Raw genomic sequence first — 26,364 nt, 5'->3', positions numbered from 1 at the left:
CGAACCCGAAACCGGAAAAACGAATTTAAAAAAAAACACGAATCAGGAAAAAAACCGCAAATCAGGGAAAAAAACCACCCCAACCCTTAAATTCTACTTTCTTAAACCCCCTACCATCCCGATCCCTCCCCAAGACTTACTAAAAGTCCCTGGTGGTCCAGCGGGGTCCCGCGAGCGATCTGTCCCTCCATGCCGTCGGCTGCCAGTATTCAAAATGGCGCCGATAGCCTTGCCCTTACGATGTCACAGGGGCTACTGGTGCCATTGGTCAGCCCCTATCACATGGTAGGAGCTGACCAATTTCGTTGAAATTGCCTAATTTGTAATAAACGAATGCACATCTCTAGTCGCAACACGTTTTCTTTCATTCATACTAGGAGTGGGCATTTCCAGGGCCATGTTTAGATCAGGGGAGAAAAGTAACCCACCTAGACTGCATTTGCTTTTCCATGCAATAAAAGTCATCACAGAAAAAATAGGTGCAAATTTATGCCCATACTTTATCTCCATGGCAATTCTCTATTTCTAGGACTTCCGGCTCATCATCTTAAACCGCTCCAGCTACTGCAAAATGCTGCAGCCAGACTACTGACCGGAAAAAGAAAATTTGGCCACATCACCCCAACCCTGAGAGCATTACATTGGCTACCTGTACCGTCGAGAATCATTTACAAAGTACTAAAAATAATAGACAACAATGATTTGATGGGAATAACATTCAAACCATAAATTCCCACACAAGCGCTTAGATCTCAGATCAAAGGCTTGCTAGAAATCCCAACCATAAAACAATTCTCATCTAACACAAACGGGAGGCAGAGCGATATCAATTGCAGGCCAGATGCTATGGAACATAATGCCAGAGACTCTTCAAATAATAACTGACATTAAGAGATTTAAGAAAGAACTGAAAATTTGGTTATTCGATAATGCCTACTCTCTGACTGGTATAACCAATTCCCCCTCTCTCTGAAAACCAGCTATGTCCTGCACATTACCCCATATTCTCAGCCCGCCCCCAAAATGCATCTTATATGTCTGTCTTTGACGTGCACCCTTAGATTTGGAATGCTTTCCTTGAATGTTTACCTGTATATATGCCTGCCTTTGTAACGCTTCCTTTGTCTGTGAGTGTTAAACCTGTACAATGTTGTGATCTAGTTATTCTCACATATACAAATACAAAACACTCAAATAAATAAATGAATAGATGCGCTTTCCTTTTGAAAATTGGTGCCATGGATGCAGGTACAAAGTACCCACAGACTTTGGAGCAGCGTGGGCAATTTACAAATTACCACCATAATGATGGAACTAGGCATTCAGATTTATTGAAATTCTGATCTAAGTGATAGGTGTCATGTGTTCCCATTTTATTTTAAATGTTATCTGTGGAACACAATGGCTTCAGATTCACAGGGAATTATTTTTGCCTTTTTGATCATAACATAATTGCCCTAAAAAGGCTATATGCAGAAATGGTTGAAGTGAGATCTTTGCTCATTCCAACCGCCTATGTAGCCAATGCCATTATGCACGTCCCTGCAAAGCATTAAAAGTCAGGATATGCATTATTATCCTGTAATTGGAGCCTATGATTTTGTGAAGTCAGTAGTCTGCAACTTCAGTCACCCTGGATCACTAGGAATGCAGCAGAGGGAGCCAGGAAAATGCCAACTGGAGTGTCCAGTATGCTTAGCAGAGAGCGAAAAAAAAAAAAAAAAAAGTGACAGAGAGCAGTGTTCTTTTAGTGAGAGAACTGGAATGGGTCCAGGAGATCATCAGCAGAAAGTCAATGAAGTGTTTGTTGGGAAACGCAATCCATTCTAGAACCTTGAATAAGAAGGGAAATAGAGAACTGGAATGGTAGTTTATAGTCATGGAAGAGTGCAGATCATTTCCTTGAAGGGACAGATGTAAATCATCCATTTGAAGGGAACAGGAAAAAAAAATTGCAGTGCAAAAAGAGATATTCAGGAGCTGGGTCAGGAAAGGAAGCTGAGCAGGAGTGACTGAATGGCACAGAGAGGTAGAGAGACAGAGAGAGAATCTAGTGAGCAGGTGGTAATAGTTTGATGGGGGAAGATTAAGGCCCGGACACCTGCTTCGTAGACCCTGTCGAAGAGAGAATGGCATGGCATGCAAAGGCAAGAAGGAAGATTGGGATGCCTTTGGTTTTATTCGCTGTACCTTTGCCCACGAGTAACATAAGGACCTTCTATTTACCATATACCCAAAGAGCTTCCTTTTCTCTTTCTGTTTTGTAAAATGTATCAAGAATCTCGCTGTGTTTTATATAAAACTTCAAATGTCAGGGAAATGTTAATGGAATTTCAGACGTTCTCCAGTGAACACTGGCATTAATAGTGTCTCATCAGATGTGATCCATTGATAGGACTGCAAGAAGGGAAAGCTACAATCTGTAGGAGCAGAAGCACCGTGAATGTGCCAATTAAATGCAGCGTCAAGTAAAGCATGCATAGCGCACACAATATCAGCAATCAAAACTATTTTCATATTACTGATCCCAGCAGGGCTACCTTTTTAATTTGCATTGGGCTGCCGTTCAGTTGCCGACATCAGAATCTTTCAGGTGTTATAATATGTTTTGAATCTAAGTAAAAAGTCAATAAAAAGCCAATAGCACATTTCTAAAAATATTGCACATTTTTAATACAAAGACTGGTGAAAGCTGTAAATGAAGAACTGTCACAAATAACTCTACCACATGGTGATGTATATAGCTATGGATGGTACACAAAGGTGTGAAGAGAATAGACAATGATTGTCTATCACGTAAAGACTTTTTTTGTGGATCAAAAAGAAAGTAGAAGAACCATAACTCTTGAGTGGTGAAGCCATGACTTGGGTATAGAAGTCTCTTACCTCACCAGTGAGCAGTGAGGACAAGCTCTGCACCTCGTGTACAACTAAGACGAATTATATTTCATGCCCGATGTTGGCGGCATCTTGTTTGAAAATTTGGTAAAATTACTCCGTCCTCTGGCACGTTACAATATGGCTATTAGTGTCACCTGGCTGTGTGCCATTTCTAAAGCAGTATTTAATAAATACACTAAAATAAATGGAAGTCCAAATCAATAATGGTTTTTCATTCTGTGTAGAGTATGTTCCTACTGTTTACCCATAAGGAGAGATGCATTTTTTTTTTATAACTCACAAGTAGGGAAACTGAGTTGGCTATGGAAATTCCTCCTCTCACAAATGAACAATGGGCTCGAATCAACCAAAATCAAGATTTAGAAAAATTTACAGCAGAAAGTGTTGTGAAGCTGGAGTAAGTGCAAGAATAAGCCACACTCAGTTCAGCTGGGTTTTATACAATTATCCCTTTCGCACAAACAGAAGCAGGTCGTTGCTTACGTGCTGCAGGATTTGCACAAAAGGGCACAGGTTCCCTTCCTTCAAAGACAACATGAGGATAGGGGAGGGGGAAGGGGGCAGAGGGTCGGTTCAAGCAACCCACTTCAATGTAAGGCTCACAGATTTCCTCCATGTCCTAAAATTGCCAGGAGCCGGGCGGCACGTTCTGCTTCCAGGCTACAAGCAAGCAAGGCCAGTGCAAAGGTATTAGGAGCTCTAGGTGAAACTTAAGTCTTGCACCCTCTCTGGCCCCGACCTCCTCCCCCAGCCTATGCTACACACAATTAAAAATTAATGCTTTGTAATGACAGATTTTACATGAAAAAAGACATTCAAAGTACAGTTTTCTGAGGTAAGAATATAACTTACTGTATGTATATATATATTTACATGCACTGCTGTATGCCAAACAGAAAACCTTACTAAAAGGCATAAAAGATGCTTGGAACCCATGTGGTATCAGCCCTATTGTAACACATGTGAGTGTGAACTTGGCACTCAAAGCCAAGAGTAAACCGAATTACAATTACATTATGGTAAACCTCCCATACCAAAACAGCACTAACTACCAGCACTCAAACAGTAAGAACCTTACCTATGAAAAGGCAATGCTGTAAATATCACACCAAGCCCTAAAATATACCTCCTATTAGGAAAATAGAACAAGCTAGGCTGCTATAGATCTACAGAAACTACATGCTAGCAGAATATCTCACTTCAGTCACACATGCAGAACACAGAAGACCCTCACCAGATACAGAATAAAGAAACCCTAAAGTAAAAATAAACATCTGCAGATAAAAACTGAACTAGAAACTGCAACAAGCTAGACTCTGTATGCAGCACAACAATGGAAAAACAGAAACATTGACATTCCTCATAAAATATCAAACAATAAAGTCAAGAAATATAAATCAATAATAGTAAAACTATACTAATAAAAAGAATATTTCAAACAGTTGACAAATAGAATAACATTCGATAATTAAAAACAATATATTTAAAAAATATTCCAAACAATCAAAAAATATTTCAAAACAGCAGACACATCAAATATATCCAATGATTAAAACTAACAAGGATAAAAATTCACCTACTCTCTATACCTAGAAACTTTAAATTTCCAGATGCCCTGAGATTGTCCTGGATTAGCTGGTGGGGTGGAAGTTGTTGATCACAAACTTTCTCCTCTCTCTCTCTCTCTTTCTTATACACATACACACACACACAAACTTATATACAGGCTTTCCACACATGCATGCTCTACCACACACACAGGTTCCTTTTCTTGCTCATACATATATCTTCACTCCTTCACACAGACTCCTACTCTCTCACTCACACATGCACCCTCACTTTCTCATTCATACACTCAGTCCCACAGGCCCCCTGTCTCACTCTCTCTCATATACACACACAGGCTTTCTCACTTTCAGATACACATATTCTCTCTTATATATATATATATATATATATATATATATATATATATATATATATATATATATATATATATATATATACAGACACACACACACATTTCCTTGTCACACTGAAATCCACACACTCACTCTCTCACACAGAATCCCTCTCTCACTCCCTCATACATACACACACCCCTCACACAGGCTCCTTCTTTCTCACTTACATATACACCCTCAAAGACTCCCTCTCTGTCTCTCTCACAGACATGCCCTTACATAGGCTCCCTCTCTCTCGCGCACACACACACACATGCACAATTTCTCTCTCACACACATCCTCACTCACATGCATGCACAATTCCCCTCTCCTTCTCTCTGTCACTCACACACATAAACCCACCCTCACTCTCTCATACACTCAGGTTCCCTCTCTCTTATACACACACACACACACACATACACTTCCTGTCTCTCACTCACAAACAAATACACAGTCTCTCTTGCTCTTTCACTCTGGGCCTCCCCCTGACATCTTCCACTGTGGGTGGGATGGGATGGGCTCTGTCTGTGGATCTCCTAAGCCTCTCTTCTGTGTCTTTGGCCTTGCTTCTCTCCTCTGCATATGTGGGCAGGATGGGCTCTACCCACGGCTCTCCAAGCTTCTTTTCTCTATGGCCATGGGCAGGATAGGCTCCACCTGTGGCCGCACTGGGCCTTTCTTTCCTATGTCTTCGACCGCCAGTCAATGGCTTGTGCTGGCAATTTTGTTGCCCCCAATGGTTGATACTCTAAGTGACCACCTAGTTTGCCAACCCTGAAGGCAAGCCTTTCTGGTTTGCTCACTTTCCATTTATCTGAGCCACTCTGTGGCTCAAAGGCAGAGCCCCAGCCTCTTACCCCAGCAATTTATCCTCATGAAGCCAGTCAGAGTTCTTCTGCCCTACTAGCTATTTGGCAATTATAGCAATGAAAAATGTATTCCATTGTATATTTAAAAATAAATAACCCAAGAGGCCAGAAGCACTGCATATGTTTAAAAAAAATTAAGACCCCTGTTTCAGGGGTTTTTAGACAGCCACTGATTATACTTGTGTATCACCTTATCAGATTACAATATTCATGACCCTCATTAGATGCACTGCCCTGGGATCAAGTATGAGAATTTGATTGTACAGTTGCAATTAACAACCTGGTGAAACATAAGCACAAAGAAGAACTTACCCTGATGAAGTCTCTGCACCTGTAGCAGGCTCACTTACTAGATAACCTTATCCAGTTGTCAATGACGGTTTGATCCTCTAGGGAAATACAGGCAAATGAGACACTAATCATCTTCTCAGGAAAGAAGGTGTCACTGAACTGTGATGAGAAATCCTCCACACTCCCACCTTTTGGTGTGACTGAATGTTGTTTTTCTCTGCGTTTAATCACCATGACATGATGTCATCCCCAGCGTCCTTAGAGCACCAGACCAGTTTGTAATCTTCAGTCCAGGATTGGAATCTTCTGCTTCAGTGACAATGGCTGTGTGGGACAGATCCAGTTGAGAAAGTAGGCCTTTGGAGTACTGCCACCACATTGTAGCTGCCCCTCAGATGGTGCTGATGGAGACAATGAAGCCCTCTCCAGTTGAGTTTATGTTGTCCCCACTCTGGTGCACCTAGAGGAGTCAATTTACAGGAAATCCAGACTGCTGTATCTTGATTTAAATCTTCCTTAAATGAGTGCATTAAACAACCATGTGCCTTTTCTTAGGACACTGTGGGACATGGTTACCAAATTTAAGCAATCAGGATAATTTACTTGCTGATCACAAAGCTTGTTTACAGGTGTGTGAGAGTAAGATTAATGTTTTGCAATTGACAGAGACTGCTCTCATTAAGGACAACTTATTGCTATTCGATAAGGTTGAAAAGCTTGAAAAAGAAACCAGGAAGAATGATTTACATTTTGTGAACTTTCCCAGCTCCTCAATTATTGCTTCACAGGATACCTTCAAAAATTGTTTTCAGAAATCCATAGATTTCCTCCAGAATCAATGCCATCTATTGTGAAGGTATACTACTGTACTTACCCTCTAGAATGTAGCAGGCAAATGAGGAAGAAACGGCCCAAGACAGCTTGCATATCTCAGTTCGGTTGATTACGCTCCTGGTTACGTTCATCTTAGAACATGACAGAGACTGGACATTAAAATCTTTGTATGTGTTTTTTTGCAATAAAGATCTTCTCTTTTATAACCAAAAGGTCAGGGTTATCTCTGACTTTTATAAAGTGATCCAGCCCAAGCGTCAGGTTTGTCAGGCTTTAATGCAGCAGGTTGTTCTACTGGCAGCAGGTTTCTTTCTGAAGTTGCTAGTGAAATGTACTATAAAGTATCAAAGGGTACAATTTGTATTTTTCAGTCCATCCTAGCTGGAAAGATTTTTTTTTAATCGTTCCGTGGGCAAAGGTTTGTCTTTTCCCATTGAAAGTGTCATGTTCGAGGGGAGTAATACTAGTTTGGTACATAAAACAATGTCTATTGTAAAATTTACTTGGAAGACAATATTCAGAGAATTGGTGAGTGGCAAATTTATTCAGATAAACTTACGCACGTAACTTTTCACAGATATTCAGCAGGACTTACTAGGCTAAGCCTGCTGCTGAATATATGCGGATAAAGTTACATGCGTATCTTTACCCAGATCAAATTTGGTCAGTGATTTCTCTGACCAGATTTGTGTTCGTAACTTTAGCCAGAAAGAGCTTAATATATGTGCTCACTGGCTAAAGCTTAGCTCTGACTCCATAACACATCCATCGATGGCCCTTTTTGTATACATACTATTTGTGCACACAGCGAGTTGTGTGCACAAAACTTAATGTGTTTGGGGGGTGAGATATTTGAACACCGGGTTTTATGCCATTAACTCCAAAAGCTGCCCTCACAAAGCCTTGAATATTGACCTCTTGATATCTAGTTCCAAACATTTTGGCAGTGATGTCAGATTATGTTCTGTTTTGGGTAATTTCATAATTAAGGTTTGCTTACCGAAACATTTTAAAACAAACTTTAGTTGCCACAGTATTCACTAAACTGTGGTAACTGAGTACTGCAGTTTAATGAATTCCCAGTTGGGGTTGTTCCTGCTGCCAAGAACATGTGGATGTCACCAGTGGCAGTAATACCCACGTGTTACCACCTGCAGGAACATTCATTCCTGCCCTCGCCTTCCAGTGATGCTTCAAGATGCTAGAAACCACCGCCCCCCCCCCCCACCCGTGTATCAAATTTGCCTTCTAGAAAAGAGCCTCCTCCAGACACCCCTCCCATCATTGGCATCACCCCAACATGAATAAATTGGAAAGCCCCACCCTTGGCTCAGAACCCTGCACCCACCCAAAGTCCAAACAATGGAACCATCACTGTAATAGTGACCCTCACTCCGCTGGGTGATACTGAAGCAGGAGCAATTCCCAGTTGCTCCTGCCCTACTAGCACTGTCATTCAAAATAGCGCCAGCTAACTCAAGGCTCCCTTCTCTCCCGCATAATCTGTTAAGTCATATGAATTTTAATGAGCTGTGTTGCATTCATTTCATGCACTCTAACTGGTCTTAGCATGCACACTAAACTTTAGGGTATATAGGCTCCACTATAACTTGAAAAACCCCCCCAAGTTCAAAATTAAATTTACTCATAAAATCTGGGGTTTGAAAAGAAAAGAGAAAACATTTTTGATAGAATTCATATTTCTATTAATATCTTCAAGATATAATTCCAATGAAATTCTTTCTTTTTCAATGCCAACTTTACAAATAACGCCTGTATTTCCCCAAGGCTTGGTTATCAGTCTTAAACTATATGTGTTATCTTGTTTTCACAGCAAAACGGTTTGAAACTCAACACTGGATTGCTTCTTCTATAGAGATTTAAAATTTCTGCTCAGCACTGCCACCAGTAGAATAGCTTGCCTGATTTTTATAATACTTTAATCCATATTACTTGAGGTAGTAAACAAAAGGGGGTTTGGTTTTATTGTAACATAAAAGTTATTAGACTGGTTATTTTTTTATGTTATTAAGAAGCTTTTGTTTGTAATGCTATAGAACCATATTTCTGTGCAACAACACTGCACAGAAATATGGTTCTATAGCATTACAGAGACGTCTAAATGTGCTGCATGACACAAAACCTTCATTTTCTCTGGCGTAGCCTTTGTTGCAAACTGTCGTTTGTTAAATGTGTGGGATTTTTTTTTTCCACTGGACTATCATTAATCTGTCACAAACCTGATTTAAGGAGAAAATAGCCATGCTGTTCTAGAACTAGTTGCACTATGCTGTCAGAACTATATACATAATTTAATTGTGTGATCCTTGTAATTAAGGATGAAACAGAATCGTGCTGAAAAATTAATCAGTGGGCTTGGAGGGGAGAGAGAGCGTTGGACATATATCACGGCGCAGCTGGAAGACACTTACCAGAACATTGTTGGAGATTTACTTCTAAGTGCCTCCAAGGTGGCTTATCTAGGCCCATTCACTCCAGAGCAGACAGGTAAATTATAATGAGAAAGTAATTGGTTTTGCTCTGAGACAAAAAAAAATTCATGGTGCCTGAAGGGGCCCTGCTCCATTTATGAGATCTGGGAGTCCAGGACTGTACCAGTCAGTCCAGTTCCCATTACTTTAACCTCTTAGTATCTTTGAAAAGGCTGCAGGGTTGATGCTTCCATTAGCCAAACTAGGGGACACTTGATTGAAGGTTCACCTAGGGCATCAGATACTCTTGCAATGGCTCAAAGGCTCCACAGTATACGTCCCCATTTCTGCTGACTTTTGAACTTGGGTTAGTCATTTTACCTTTCAATACCTCAATTTACAATAGGATAATAATAATAATAATAATAATAACATGGTTCCTTTTTACTGAGCAAATTATTGCACAAAAGGGGTAAAGGAAGACAGAAGAAGAAGGAGAGGCCTGAGAATGTCAAAGTGGCACAGACAGATCCAGAACAAGCCGAAATCAAACAGTGAGCCTGAGAGAGAAAAGGAAGTCACAGACTGGAGAAACAGGGCAGGGGGAAGATTCAAGTCAACGTGGTCATGTTGCCTGGATTTTTATTGTCCCAAAGAATGGTACTAGAGCTGTAAGTTTCTCAAAAAAGTGGTGTGGCCCATGGCTGTTTTTAGGAGCGGGCAAAGTCTAGTTGGGAATCATTGTTTCAGAGACTGACAAGTGGGTTGATTGCATGCTGTTAACATGCCCCTTTCATTTAGTTAGCATGTTACTTATATATACTTAGTATATAGCTATCATGTTTTATAATGTTATTATCATTTTAGCATGTTCTCAGCATGGTGTTAATATGTTCTTACAATGAGACAGATATTCAGCAGCACGAGGAGTGGAGGCTAATCAGGCGCTCTATTGAATATAGCCAGATAAAGACCTTGGGGCCAACATAATAAAAGTGCATCGAAAGCAGACGCTCAGTGTTGAGCGCCCCCTTTCCTAATGTGTGCCTAGGCACCTCTCCTGGGTGCACGATGCAATATTTAAATGAGGGGTCATGCTGCCAAGGAGGCGCTAGGGTCAATTGCATGCCCCTAGTGCCTCCTTGGCAGTGGGTGCCCAGGAGAGGTCGGCTGTCCACGGGTTAGGAAAGCGAACACTCAATTTTACGAGCATCCGTTTTCCTAATTGGTGCACAGCCACAGGTTAGGGAAAGGGACGCTCGTTAACTGGCATCCGTTTCTCTAACATGACCACCTGCACTTTTTTTTTTTAACTTTTTAAACATTAGGTTCCTCTGACTTAATATTGCCATGATATTAAGTCAGAGGATGTACAGAAAAGCAGTATTTTCTGCTTTTCTGTACAACTTTTTGGACTGCTCAGAAATTAACGCTTGCTCTGGGCAGGCGTTAATTTCTGAGCTTAAAAATGTATGGGTCCAGTGCTCTTTTTTTTGTTTGAATGTGGGGTGAATAGCTAATAACCTCATCAACATGCATTTTTATATGATGAGCGTTATTAATTTCGCAGCGCATTGGACACGTGTTGTGGATGCGCTAATCCCCTTATAACATTAGGGGCTGTGGATGCACATCTACAACATGCGTCCAACTGCAGGTTAAATAGTGCGCTTGGCTGAGCCCAGGTCTCGGTGTCTAGGCTTGGGAGCTCCACGGTCCATCGTCTTCCTTCTTCGGTTCATCAATGCCAAATGACAGGTATCTGCTGGGGTGAATATGCCGGAGTTAATTAACCCGGGTCGGGTTACGGCATTGAACCTGGGTCCGGACCGAGGCCCCAGCATCGGGACCAGCCTCTGGGCCAGGCCATGGCATCAGGCCTGGGTTCAGGCTCCGGGCTAGGCCGAGGCATCAGCCTTAAGTAGGCCAAGGCCGCAGTGACCTCCCATGGCCTTAGCTTACGCAAGTCTGAGGGTTCTGCCTAGTCTCCACCAGCGGATCCCAACTGGACCAAGTAAGTGGTGGCCGGAGGGGGGTACCTGGCTCCAGCATTTTTCGGGAGGTGGAAGGGAGGCCTAGTTTTCATTTTTTTGGCCGTTTTGGGGGGGGGGGGTTATTATTTGGTTGCTTTTTTTTTTCACATGAATCAAACGAATCAAGCAATCCATGTGGGAACATGTCCTCCCAAAAATGAACCGAATAACGAAAACAATTTTTTTTCCCTGCACATCCCTAATGGTGGATGGCATTACAACAAAGCTTCCATTCCTGGGCCAAGCCAATGACTCAGCAGCAATGTTATGCGCTGTTTGCAGGAGACATAGGTTCAATTCCCAACCCTAGTTTTTGCTCCTCAGACCGCCCAAAGCTAGGAAGGCTGCAGAAGAAATTTTCACAACTCCCAATGGTAACTGTCCCAGTCCTTTTCTCTCAGCCAGAGGACTGGGCCCTGTGATAGCTGGCCTCAATGGGACTATTCAAATTGTGTTGAGAGAAGGGGAGGGGACAAGTATTCACGGGTAGTTGGGCATAATGGTTCAAAGTGCCATTGTATCAGTAGTGGAGACCACTAGGGACCAGTTCCAGTAGAACTGGAAGCCCAAAGGAGCAGGAAGAAGCTGCTTGGATCATAGGAAACAACAACAAAATAACCCTGGCTTTCCAGAACACTGATACACAACACAAAGGAAAATAACATTCATTTTGTACCCTACTGTTGAAGATGCGGAATGCAATGCCATATCTTTATCTGTACAGGATATACTGAAGAACTGCTTTAACATGTGCAAGCAAAGATTTATTCCAGTTTCTGATGGCTTCTCATTGTCAACCGCTCTTGCTATGCCCTTGAAAATCATGGCGTGGCAGTTCCACGGACAGGTATCTCACTGGCCTCCTATTTCAGAAAATCATTGCACTTAGCGAAGGAAAGCAATGGGTCAATTTAACTCTTAAGTGTGGCTTTCTGTCATTTGTGTAGTTTCTCAGTAGATAATGCTATAATAGTAACATCAGCTTGGCAATGGCCTCTCATGATAGATCCTCAAGGTCAAGCTAACAAGTGGATAAAGAACATTGAAAATCTAATAAACTCCGTGTCTGTAAAGTTGCAGATCCAAACTATATCAGAACTGTGGGCAATTGTATTCAGGCACTGCTAATATTTTATGGGTAAAGATTATTTAGAATTTGGGTTATTCCTTTTTTATCCCTCTAGTAAATTGATCTCTTGTAGTATGTTGATCAAGAATAAGTATAAAGGAATAAGTAATCAAAACTGAGTGTGTACATGCAAACTCTTCTTAACCAACAGGGGTTGCAGCATAATCAAAGCTGAAGTGCACAGTTCCCACCTAGAACAGTTGTTCTGGCAATAGTAGCATACAAGTTACTGTAAGTAAATTGGTAAATAAATAAACAATACTTGTGCTTTGATTCTTACCTAACAAATAATTACCTGCAAAGATTTGCACCTGCTTTCTCTGTAGCTAATTTTTTGGCACAAAGCAAAGTACATATTTCTGTACAATCAAAACTATGGGCATAGGTTCAAATCCCCTGCCCTCTTCCCACCTCCGAGACCACCTTTTCAGTCCCCTCTGTGTTCCACCAGCCATGCATTTTCACCTGCAAACAGACTGGGCAATTTTTAAAGCCCTGATTTTTACAGGTAACATTTGGGGGGGGGGGGGGTTGTTACCCGTAAAAAGGATTTTGAATATTTCACTCAAAATTGATATTATTGAGATAATGTATTGATTAACTAAAAGCTATAGGTTCCTCATGTTATCCATATACCTATGCATTGTCTCAAAGGTGCTCACAAGATGGTCATGAACTCAATTTGCTTCTTGAAATGCAGGGAGATGAGAGATCGGATTTTACTAAAAATATAAAAATGTTAATATATGGAGTGGAAGAGAAAACTAGTGGCTAGAGAACCTGGAAAGCGAGCATGCAAATCCTAGTGATGCTCCTTGTGACCTTGGCAAGTCACTTTACCCTTTGTTGTCTCAGGTACAAGCTTAGAGGTGGATTTTAAAAGCTTTGCTTGAGCAAAAAAACCCACATACACACTAATGTGGGTCACTCACAAGCAACGTGGATTTTAAAAAGGCACAAATTACACGCATATGTACCCGTACACGCGTGAGGAATAAGGGGGCACAAAAGGGCGGGATATTGGAGTTCTGGGACACTTACGCGCCTATTTCCATATTTTAAAACCAAAAACTGCAGCACATGTAAGCAAGATATCCACATAACTTACTCCTGTTCCTGATGAAAAGCAACTCTGTAGATCTTGAGTTTTAGGCCTTATAGGACACGGTGAGGGGTCCGGGTCAACTGGGCAGCGTGCAGGATGAAGAACCAGAGGGGTCTGAAAGACCTTAATATCAAATGAACAAACTGGTGGACCAATTGGAAAACTGGGGAAATGGCTCACGTGAGCAATTCCTTTATTTATTTATAAAATTCTTATATACCGTCGTTCAGACAGGCCATCACAATGGTTTCCAAACATAAAATGCAATAAAAATACAGTTTAAATTCATATAAAACACATCTAATAACCTATAAAAGTAAAAATAATCACAAATTAAAATAAGATAAAATAATATCACCCCACTGAAAAAGATTAAATTAATCAAATAAAAATAAAACATAATAAAATGCGTTCATAATATAAAATCAGTGCAAAGTGATCTAATATTCACAGTACTTAGGTAAGTTTTGAGTCAGTCTAGTACTCTCAGCTGTAAAAGATAGCTGTTTAGTAAATATATAAAATATGATAATTAAAACAGTTCTCAATCACTCTCTTTAAACGCAATTCCGAAAAGTCAAGTTTTCAAATTCTTTTTAAAAGTTTTAGTATCAGTCTTGAGCCTCAACTCCATAGGAAGCTCATTCCACAGTTTAGGGCCAGCCAAAGAAATACTTCTATCTCTAACCTGACTTAGGCATGTTTTAAAATCTGCTTACATACGCAGTAAAAGCTGACGTAGTCCTATGGAAGACACACGCTAGCTGAACTTGAGTAACCTCTTAAAATTATCAGCATACTTACGTGCGGTTGGTGTATTTTACAAAATACGTGCAAGTGTGCGCATGATTTAAAATTCCAGCACATCTTCACTTGTGCGCCAATAGTCACATTTATGGGTGCATGAGAGCTCATTTTAAAATTTCCCTCTTAGACTGTAAGCCTCCTAGAGGCAGGCAAATAGCTGTACCTGAATGTAGCTCACCTTGAGCTACCAATGAAAAGATGAGAGATAAAATAATAATAAAAAATTAATAATTTCTGATTTGGGGGAAGGGTCTTTGAGTCAAGGGGAGATGGGCATTGCTGATTTATCTAGTAATTTTCAGTGCTTGTTCAAACATTTCTACTGCCCAGTCAGAAAGCATCGGGTGCCTGTTGTACATTTTTTTCTGAATTATTACTTAGAAGATGCATACCAGTTCCAGCACACTTTCCCATTATGTTTTGTTTCTACTCAGTCATTTTCTCATGCATACCAAAATCATCTAGGATCTCCATTGACTCCCCACATATTTCAGAGTCCAAAACATTCAAGTGAACATTTGTTTTCATGTCCTTCAAGGTCTTTCTTGTCTTTTTTCTCTGACTTGATTTCCATTCCTCTTCCCCTCTGTTCCTTTTGCTTTTCAGACTCCTGTTATTTCTCTCTTCCGGAACAGTCGATGGTACATGCTTCTCTGTTGCTTCACTGTCTGTCTGGAACAACCCAAATCCTGGGCCAAGACTTGTCCCTTCCCTCTCATCTATGAATGCAAATTCTTAGCCTGTTGAAGTGTAGCAATACATTATATCTTACAGTTTCTGGCTTATACTGTATATGTAAAACATGTGATTAAGCTCTTTGGGCTATTTTTGCATGAAAGACTGTATTGCATTACTGTATTACCTTGTCACTTTACTAGCTAACCTGTGTATGAAATATGGATTTATTACTATTTTTTAAAAAATGATGTTAGAGCGCTAGATACATGATTTTACCTCTTAATTTCTCATTATTCTCTTTGGATCATGATCTTGACAAGCTGTGAAAGGTCTTTGCCCAGCAGAAATTTGGCTCCTTGGTAGCCCTCTTAAGCAGCTGTGCAGACAGCTTGAAAATACCTAGGGGTATGTCTGTATCCAAGTGGCTGATGAGCTCTTTCAGTTCCCAACTTCTCTTGAATCTTATTTTATACTCACTAAACCATTGCTTCAGACAACATTGCAAACTATGCATCAGCTTTCAAATAAAGTTTAGTACAAACAAATAAAGGGAAAAACAAAACATGAGCTTCTCTATGGATATGAATCCCACCAAACTGCTATGCATCTCTTTTTGACCTAAAAGCCTAAGAGATCCACTGGGCAGTTGGCAAAAAAGTTAGCTACCGCTAGTATATTTAGCGGTGCTAGCACATCACTGAATATCCCTGGCTATCTTAAAGCTAGCTGGGTAAGTTTATCCAACTAATATTAGGACTGCTCTTCAGTTCTGTTACGTTCTGTGTCTTGAACTACAGTGGGCCCCTGGGTTGTGGTAGTGAAGACTCCACCCACAGGGAGGAGCCCTGTGGGCACTCACAACAGGCGAGGTCTCAGCAGTGATGGACAACAGAGGAAAATAATCTTTATTATACAGCCAATAGTGATCCACAGAGCAGATCACTAGAATAAGCCCAGAGAGTATGACCTGCAGGTTGGTCCGTCTGTAGATATCTGCAGTGCGGAATAGTCCGGTGAATACCTTCTCTAGGCGTAGCTTGTGCTGACAACTCCGGTAGTGGTCCGTAGCGTGGGGTAGGCTGGAAGCTGATGGTACAGTTGCACAAGACAGGATGGATCTGGTAGTGGCCCACAAGTGGGGTAACCTGAGAATCTGTGCCACAAAGGTATAGGAGCAGTTTCTGTACTCACACCGAATCTGTAGTAGAAGATAGACGATCAGGCACTGAGGAAACCCGGAACTGGAACAGCTGGGGTTGTCCGAGGACGATGCAGGAACTCATGGATATGAAGTAAGGAAGGCAGCAATGGCTCTCCAAGGAGCGGATAGCCCTGAGTGCAGCAAAGCCCCTGAGGAGCGGGTACCTAGGTCACTCAGATAGGACAGCGAGGCAAAGTCCCAGAATGGCAGAGCTAGCAGGACAGGAATCCTTGCTAACTCGTTTTGCAAGAAGTCAGCTGAGCTTAAGTATGGTAAGCGGGTGATGTCATGCGGTGGGGATGCCCCTGAGGTTCCCACCATGATGCGTTTAAGAAGGGGGCAGGCGCGTGCGTGCCTTGGGTAACCCCGGATGTAAGATGGCTGCCAGCAGTGCCCACGCTGTTCCTGGCATGCCATGAGGATCGGCGTGTGGAAGCTGAGGCCGCCATCATCCCCAAACTTGGAGCTGATTAGAGAAAGGAGGTGAGCAGCAAAGGTCACAGCTGCTTGCGGCGACAGGCGCAACAAGTTGGCCTAAAGTTACCCAGCTTCATTAGCTGGATAATGCTGCTAATTGGCATTATTTCGCTAATTTAGCCAGATCATGCTGCTCTAATAGATATTTATTGCAAATTCGGTTTTGGAGAGAGAGAGAGAGAGAGAGTGAGAGAGAATTTCTAGGGTTGTATACATATTAGTCATCTATTTATACCACTATTTATACCACTATAGGAGGGTCCTCTAGTAACTCAAAGTGGTGGGGGTCTAGGGTTTGGGGGGCAGTTTTACATGCACAGTCAGAGGTACGAACAGCACAGTACACATCAGTGAAAATTGGATGTGATTTGGAATGAGGAAAGGTACACAAAGATGAGATTTCTACAATGTACTCTTGCCCTAGCTTGATAGCACCCAGGTAGACAGTGCATCAAGCTAGGGCGAGAGTACATTGTAGAAATCTTATTTTTTTGTCTACCTTGCTTCATCCAAAATCACATCAAATCTTCACTGATGCCTACTGTGATGTTTGTACGTCTCACTGTGTATGTAAAATTGGCCCCCAAACCCTAGACCACTACCAAAACCTCACCTCGAGTTACTAGTTGAACCTCCTAAGTGATATAAATAGTAGAGATGTGAATCGGAACCGGAATCTGATCGGTTCCGGTTCCGATTCAAATCTTAAAATTTTTATCGTCTGGCCCAATTGGGTTTTTGTTTATCGGCTGCGCTCGATCCGATAAACAAAAAACCCACCCCGACCCTTAATAACCGACCCCTTAGCTTCCCCCACCCTCCCGACCCCCCCCCAAAAAAAGTTTTTAAATTACCTGGTGATCCAATGGGGCGCGGGGAGCGATCTCCCGCTCTCGGGCCATCGACTGCGCTAATAAAAATGGCGCCGGCCATCCAGTGCTCCTACCATGTGACAGGGGCCGGCCAATGGCACGGATACCCTGTCACATGGTAAGGGCAAAGGGCCATCGGCGCCATTTTTATTAGTGGCAGTCGATGGCCTGAGAGCGGGAGATCGCTCCCCGTGCCCCCACTGGACCACCAGGTAATTTTAAAACGTTTTTGGGGGGGTCGGGAGGGTGGGGGAAGCTAAGGGGTCGATTTTTAAAGGGTCGGTGGGTGGGGTTTTTTTTTTATCGGGCCATCGGTGCCATTTTTACTAGTGGTATCAAAATGGCGCCGATGGCCCGAGAGCAGGAGATCGGTCCCGGGGCTTCCACTGGACCACCAGGTACTCGTAAAAAGTTTTGGGGGGGTTCGGGAGGGTGGGGGAAGGTAAGGGTTTAGTTTTAAAGGGTCGGGGTGGGTTTAGGGGTTGTTTTGGTGTGCCGGTTTTCCCGCCCTCTCCCCAAATCCCTGATTTACGATTTACGATTTACGATTTTTCATGATAAATCGGGGGAAATTTCTATTGTATCCCGCACTCTAACGATTTTTGACGATTTAAAAAATATCGGACGATTTTTTAAATCGTCAAAAAATGATTCACATCCCTAATAAATAGTTGACTTTATGAGAGCCTTCTAAAGAATCTCCCTCTCTCTCTCTCTCACACACACACACTCTTACTCTCATATAAGCCTTTAACCAGATGAAAACTTACCAGTTATATCAGATCCAGCTTATTTTTCAAATCTCAGTGTTTGTCTGGCTAACTGCAAAAATTATCTGGGCAGACATGCTGAACATGGACCTCTAACTTTCTTATATTTCAGTCTTGGTATCCAAGTTCATGAAGACCAAGGGTAAGTAAGAACATGCAATGTAGGTTTTGGAATTCTAAAATATTTAATGTGAACTGAGAATGGTTACTGTATGTATTTCACATACATATAGAACAACATATCCATAAAATATATTGCAAAGAGGAATACTGAGAGGAAAATCATAGTTATAAGAAAAAACTCCAACCCTTAGTACCGAAAAGGGCTAAGTCATGTTAATATAAGAATGAATAGACTGAAGAAGAAAAATCTCTCTGTCCACTTTTCACATGAGACTGCTCAACATAAAGCAGTGAAGTTAGAATCCTTTATAGAAGCAGCAGCTAAATTTCCCAGGGCTGATCAGAAGGGATAGGCAAGATGGATGCCTGGCTAGTGCATCAAGCTACCATAAAGAGGAGTTCATAAAGCAGAGGCTATGTTACTAGCATAGTATACAATGGAAAAACTGTTGTAATGTGATATTTTTTAATTGAAATGCTTTTCTTATTTTTTATTTCTTTATTTGTATTTCTTTTTACCTTTTCTCATTTTATGTTACTTTTATTCTTTCTTATTTATTTTGTATTTACATTATTTGTTTTTTAATGCTTTTTATCAGTAATGTATTTTCATTATTATGTATGGCTCTTATGTAAACCGCTATGATATTACTTTGAATGGTGGTATACAAAAGATTTTAAAATAAATAAATGAATACATTTTCACTACAGTGGCAGGAAGTAAGCTCCTGCACAGTCACGCTTGCATAGCCACATCATTGGATAGGGATCCCATCCCCCCAGTCAGCCACAATATCAGAAGAGGTACTCCCTATCCATTTGCAGTATCAGGGGAGGAACCTCCCTGCCTTCCCCCCCCCCCCACCCCCCTCCCCCTGACTGTCCAGGATGCCATTTAACTCAGCAACAGTCCTGTCATGTCCCACAGAGCTCCCAGCCAGCCTGTATGAAATAACTTTAAAAATGTAGTATGAGAAACAGATATTGTTTCTCTAAAATCTTGAATCAAGCATTCGGTGCCTGGTTTGCTAAGGTCTCCCCTCGCAGACAGAATGAGCGGGGAAGCTTTTCTGAATCAGGCCCTTGGCATTTCAAATCTCTCCCTCTTGGTTTACTGTTTGCCTGTAGAAATACTGAAATTAAAATGCATGGAAATAAAGGTCAATAAATAAAAGAATATAGGACGATACCATAAAATAAAAATAAAATGTCATCAGTTAAGAAGCTAGAAGAAAATCAATGGAGGAAGCAACCAATTCATCTATCATTTCCCTTCGTGGCTCTTTCCTGTTTGCATGCCTAGTCTATATAGCGTGGTCATAACAACATTCCAGTCAATGATTCTCAAATGAAGGGCCGATCAAAATTTAAACACACAAAGAAATACATCTTGTATTTCTTGACTGCCTTTCCAATGTTAGTGCAAGGTGGTTTACAACATTTTTCATATATGATAAGTCTCTGCCCACAAGAGCTTATACTTTCAGTGGATACCTGAGGCAATGAGAGCTGAAGCAACTTGACCAATGATACAAAGAATATCAGTGGGAGAAATGGGATTTGAACATTGTGTTTCCCTGGTTTAGTAGCATATTGCTCTATCAACTAAACTACCCTATATAATGTTCTATCTAGATAGATATATACAGTACTAGATATATATATATACAAGCCGTAAAGCCCGTTAAAACGGGCTACATCCCTCTGTCTCTCACCTCCCCCTCATTCTCTCTCCCCTCACTCTTCACCACCCCCCTCCCCCACCCACTCCTCTCCACCCTCCCTCTCCTCTCACTCAGTCCCCCCTCTCCCTCCCACTCAGTCCCCCCTCCCTCCCACTCACTCAGTCCCCCCTCTCCCTCCTCTCCCTCCCACTCAGTCCCCCCTCCCTCCCACTCACTCAGTCCCCCTCTCCCTCCCTCCCATTCAGTCCCTCCCTTCACCCACCTCCATTTCCTCCCGGCGCCGTAAGCGCGACTTCCCGCAACCCTCACCCGGCTCCATTAACTCCTCACGCTCCTGCCGGCAGATCTCGGGGGGGGGGGGGGTCACTCCCGCGCGCGCGGCAGTGACCCCCCCGAGATCTGCCGGCAGATCTGGGGAGAAGTAGCGGCACCGCGCGCGCGCGGCGCCGCTGCTTCTCCTCCCGCTCCTGCCGGCAGATCTCGGGGGGGGGGCGCGGGAGTGACCCCCCCCCCCGAGATCTGCCGGCAGATCTGGGGAGGAGAAGCAGCGGCACCGCGCGCGCGCGGCGCCGCTGCTTCTCCTCCCGCTCCTGCGGCCCCACCGCCATTTTTTTTCTGACCGACGTCCTTGCCCGCACATGCGCAGTAGAGCTGCGCTCTACTGCGCATTTGCGGGCCGTCGGTCACAGGCCATTTATAAGGTAGATATATATATACACAGTATATATACTTTATATAGTGCTTTACAACTAGTCTCTTCCCCAAAGAATTATAATCTGACTACTTGTGGCAGTGGTAGATAAAGTAATTTGCCCAAGGTCAGAATGAGCATTAGCAGCTGAAAAAGCATGTGAACCGTGGTCTCTTGGCTCCTAGTCCATGCAGGTAAACACTAAGCCACCTCCTTTCTTTTTACCAAGCATATTTCCCATAGACACAAAATAAAAAAAACCATAAAATAAACTTCAGTATATCAGGCCCCTAATGGGATTTTCGCCTGGGTAAAATAAACAATCTTGAGAAAGATTAGCAAAATTAATTTAACAAGACCACGTCCGAATGGTGCCCCATGCTATGAAACCACATTGCTTTAAAGAAATGAAAATCCTTCTTTATTAATTTAGCTCACTGTTTGTTTTGTCTGTTCTTAACTCAACAGTTTGGGACCCCAGTGCTAATTGAAAATCTCTCAGAGGAGCTTGATCCTATCCTAGAGCCTGTGATGCTGAGACAGACATTTAAACAAAGAGGCGCAGAATACATCCGACTGGGGGAGACATTTATTCATTACAGCAGGGACTTCTGACTCTACATGACCACCCGTCTTCGAAATCCTCATTATCTGCCTGAAGTGTCTATCAAAGGATGTTTTCTCTGTGCCATCCTCTAAGCAAGGAGACTGTAGGAGCTAACTGAACAGTTATTAATGCAAGCAATTTCTGAAGAACGTATGGGGTATTGTGGAGATCTAATTGGGCTTCGGAATGATTTTTTTTTTTTTTTTTTACAGCATTCCATTGGTCATCATAATATTAAAATTGTGCAGCCAAGAAACAGGGGAAGGACATGGGAATGGTGGGTGAGGGGAAGAGAGACCGAGAAAGCAAGAAAGAAGATATTTTTTAATGAGCCCTCATAGCTGGCATCAGTAAAATCAATTAATGTTACAGCTACTTCTGTTTTTTTTTTATTTTCTGACTCTTCTATCAAAGCGGTGTTAAATGTAAGTAGTATTAAGCATGACAGTCAATTCATAGCTCTAGTGGAGAGAGGAAGAACCACTGATATATGTAAATTCAGCTGATATATAAAATTACACTTTGGGGTCACTAAAACATGCTAAAATGCTATTTAATGCAATCTACTAAGGAGGTAATTTTCAAAGGAGTTACACATATAAACACATACTATTGTAACAATTTTCAAAAGCCTATTTACATGTGTAAAGTGCCCTTATGCATGTAAAACCTATTGACAATTCAATGGCATATACTGTAGCAATTTTCAAAAGCCCACTTACATGGGGAAAGTGCATAAACATGTGTAAAACCTAGTTTTAAGAGTGTAAATGCTTTTGAAAATCAAGCCCCCTGTTTTTTTGCACACCCACTAATATACAGTTGCTTTAGCAAGTGCACAGAAATAGCATGCATGCTCCCCCAAAAAGTGTACCATCTACATATTGTATATAGAAATCCACAAGGAAAAAGGTAGAGTCTAGCGCGCACACATGTAAGTCCAATAGAAAAGAATGTGTGGCAAACACTTTCAAGCTGTTCAATTTTTAAAGTAATCCATTTATTTAGAATGTCCTCAATCAAATAGTTATAAAGCCTCAACCCTACATAACCCTGCCTGTACCCAACTCGATATCATCATATCGATTTCAGCCTTGACTCTTTGCCCTGACCCCTTGCATTGCCTTGTGGCCATCCGGCCTTCTCGCTCCTTGCCTTGACTTGCAGCCATCTGGCGTCTGCTCTCCTTGCCTTGCCTTGCCTTGTAGCCATCTGGCCACCCACTCCTTTATGAGATTTGCCTTGTAGCCATCCAGCCTTATCATTCCTTGCCTTGCCTTGTGGACTACCTAAATATTTTCTAGCTCTGAGGCCTCTCTAAGACTTCCCTGCTCTATGCCCTATCTAGGCATCCTTAGCTCAATGTGCCTTCGGGCCTTTACATTCAGTGTTCCTTGTTCTGTGTGTCCTGTCCTTGTCAGTCCTGTCCTTCTCCTGTCTTACCTGCACTCCGGCCTCAGTTCCAGTCCTTGCCTGAACTCAAGCTCCAGTTCCAGTTCTTACCTGCACTCATAATCCAGTTCTACTCCATGCATTGAACATATTTTGGATTTTTTATTGTTCTTTTGGGGGTCAAAGGAATTAGCACAATGTTACAGAACCTTTCATATTTACGTTATTGGTTCAAATCCAGTTCAGAAGGATAGGGCCTTAAGAAGGTAGCCTATGTCAGATGTGTTGGTGGTCTCGTTCTACATAAGAACATAAGATATGCCAAGGGTCTATCAAGCCCAGCATCCTATGTTCAATAGTGGCCAATCCAAGTCACAAGTACCTGGCAAGTACCCAAACATTAAATAGATCTTAAGCTACTATTCCTTATTGATTAATAGCAGTTTATGGATTTTTTTTCTCTAGAAACTTATCCAAACATTTTTTTAATCCAGTTACACTAACTGACATAACCACATCCTCTGGCAATGAGTTCTAGAGCTTAACTATGCACTGAGTGAAAAAGAATTTTCTTTGATTTGTTTTAAATGAGCTACTTGCTAACTTCATGGAGTGCCCCTTAGTCCTCCTATTATCTGATAGAGTAAATAACTGATTTACTCTATCAGAATAACAAGTCCTTTCATGATTTTGTAGACCTCTATCATACCCCACCTCGGTCGTCTCTACTCCAAATTGAACAGCCCTAACCTCTTTAGTCTTTCCTCATAGGGGAGCCGTTCCATGTCCTTATCATTTTGGTCTCTGCACTTTCTCCAGTGCAACTATATCTTTTTTGAGATGTGGCGACCAGAATTGCATACAGTATTCAAGGTGCGGTCAAACCATGGAGCAATACTACTACTACTACTACTTAACATTTCTATAGCGCTACATGACATGTGCAGCACTGTACAAACATACAAAAAGACAGGCCCTGCTCTATAGAGCTTACAATCTAATAAGATAAACATACAGGACAAGAGACTTGTTAAAAGAAAAGAAAGTTAGTCAAGACTAAAAGCAGACAATCAGGCATAAGATTTAAAAGCAGAGTCAAAAAGGTGGGTCTTTAGAAGGGATTTAAACATGGCAAGAGAGGGAGGGAGCATGACGCACCAGTTCAGGAAGACTGTTCCAAGCACACGGCGCAGCCAGGTGGAAAGCACAGAGTCTGGAATTGGCGGTAGTGGAGAAAGGCACGGATAGGAGTGACTTATCTGACCAGCGGAGTGCACGAGGAGGGTTGTAGAGAGAGATAAGAGAAGAGGCGCTGCAGAGTGAAGGCATTAATCTATCACTCCTTTTTTCCTTCTTGAGTCTCCCTATTTCTTATTACTTGTTTGTGAGACTCAGTTTATTATCATATATGGTTTTAAGCTTCATCTCATGTAATTTCCTACAAGATTATTCTTATTTGTTTAATAAAATTTCAATAAAAAAAAAAGGAGGAGAGAGTGGTGGAAGCTAGGGGAAAGGTAGAGGAAAGAGGTGGGGGAGAGGCAGGTAAAGGTGAAATAGTTGAAAACTCAAGACTAATTTTGTGAATCTTGTCATGGAAGTAGTCAGCCATGGTCTGGGCAGAGACAGAAGGGGAGGAGGGAGGCGAGGGAAGTTTGAGGAGGGAATTGAGTATGGCAAAGAGACGGCGAGGGTTGGATGTAAGAGAGTTTGTCAGACGGACTTAGTAGTCTTGTGTGGCAAGTGCAATAGCAGACTGGAAAGTGGTCAGCATGAATTTGAAGTGTATGAAGTCTGCATGGGCACGGGATTTTAGCCAGAGACGCTCTGCAGAGCAGGCACAGGACCGTTTTATCCACCATTCCCTTCCTAATAATTCCTAACATTCAATTTGCTTTTTTGACCGCCACAGCACACTGAGCAGACAATTTCAATGTGTTATCCACTATGATGCCTAGATCTTTTCCTTGAGTGGTAGCTCCTAATATGGAACCTAACATTGTGTAACTGCAGCAAGGGTTATTTTTCCCTATATGCATAACCTTGCACTTGTCTCCATTAAATTTCATCTGCCATTTGGATGCCCAATCTTCCAGTCTCACAAGGTCCTCCTGTAATTCATCACAATCCGCTTGACATTTAACTACTCTGCATAATTTTTTGTCATCTGTAAATTTGATCATCTCACTTGTCATGCCCCTTTCCAGATCATTTATATATATATTAAAAAGCACCGGTCCAAGTACAGATCCCTGAGGCACTCCACTGTTTACCTTTTTCCACTGTGAAAACACTAACAGACAATTTAATCTTACTCTGTTTCCTATCTTTTAATCAGTTTCCAATCCACAAAAGAACATCGCCTCCTATCCCATGACTTTTTAGTTTTCTTAGAAGTCTCTCAAAGGGACTTTGTCGAACGCCTTCTGAAAATCAAAATATACCACATCTACCAGTTCACTTTTGTCCACATTTTTATTCACCCCCCTTTAAAAAAATGTAGCAGATTTATGAGGCAAGAGTTTCCTTGGATTTTGCTAACTGTATCCCATTAAACCATGTCTATCTAAATGTTTTGTGATTTTATTCTTTATAAAAGTTTTCATGATTTTTCCCGGCACTGAAGTAAGGCTCACCAGTCTATAGTTTGCCGGACTACCCCTGGAGCCCTTTTTAAATATCACCATTACATTAGCCACCTTCCAGTCTTCAGGTACAATAGATGATTTTAATGATAGGTTACAAATTAATTGAAATAGGTCATTTTTTTGTTCTTTCAGAACCCTGGGATGTTGTTATTGTTTGGGATAGTTGTGGGTGGATCCTTGGGCCGGTGGCAGATGACCACGCCCCCGGGGGAAGATCCCGAGAGGGACCACTGGTCAGGCTCAGAGTTTGGAGACAGACACACACTAGTTCTTTTATTAAACAGTATATTGAACCACCAGAGGTGGCAGTAGTGAACTGGAAGTGCCCGGCTGGGCTGTAGTCCCTCAGATACTGGAACAGCGATCCCAGGATGGCAGAGCTGTAGAGAAACTAAGTATAGTGTGTAGGCAGGGTATGCAGAGTTCAGGAACAGAACCTTGATGGTAACACTCACACAATAGTCTCTTGAAGCAGCCCAGGAGCTGAAATGGATTAGGCCCTCGAGACTCCAGTACCTGGTTCCAGGGAAAGCTCTGAGACAAGGATGGTAACTTACTGGTGTTGTAGGCAGCGATGACTTCCTGGCAGAAGTGGTATTCAGAAGCAGTTCCGAGAACGTGGACTCTCGAGGAGCGAGTACCGGTTCCAGACTGCGACCTGAAAGGCAAAAGAGAAACGAGGCCCCCGAGGAGCGGGTACCCCTGGTAAGTCCGAGAAGGCAGAGTAGCTAGGAGCATAAGAAACCTTTCCTTGCTAACTCAATTAGTTAGCAAATTCAGAGACCTTAAATATCCAGTGCGGATGACATCATCTCAGGGGGACGCCCCTGAGGTTCACGCCACTGCTGGTACTTACTGTTCCCCTTCCAGTC

At 42.1% G+C, this 26,364-nt stretch overlaps 1 pseudogene; it reads left to right on the top strand.

Annotated features, from left to right (window-relative positions):
* Window positions 1-26,364, top strand: part of LOC115089436 — a 1,328,227-nt pseudogene that overhangs the window by 1,103,082 nt on the left and 198,781 nt on the right.

The sequence above is a fragment of the Rhinatrema bivittatum genome, chromosome 4, assembly GCF_901001135.1.
Source record: "Rhinatrema bivittatum chromosome 4, aRhiBiv1.1, whole genome shotgun sequence".
NCBI lineage: Eukaryota > Metazoa > Chordata > Amphibia > Gymnophiona > Rhinatrematidae > Rhinatrema > Rhinatrema bivittatum.
The sequence above is the reverse complement of the archived record's forward strand: the minus strand, read 5'-3'. Positions and strand labels throughout refer to the sequence as shown.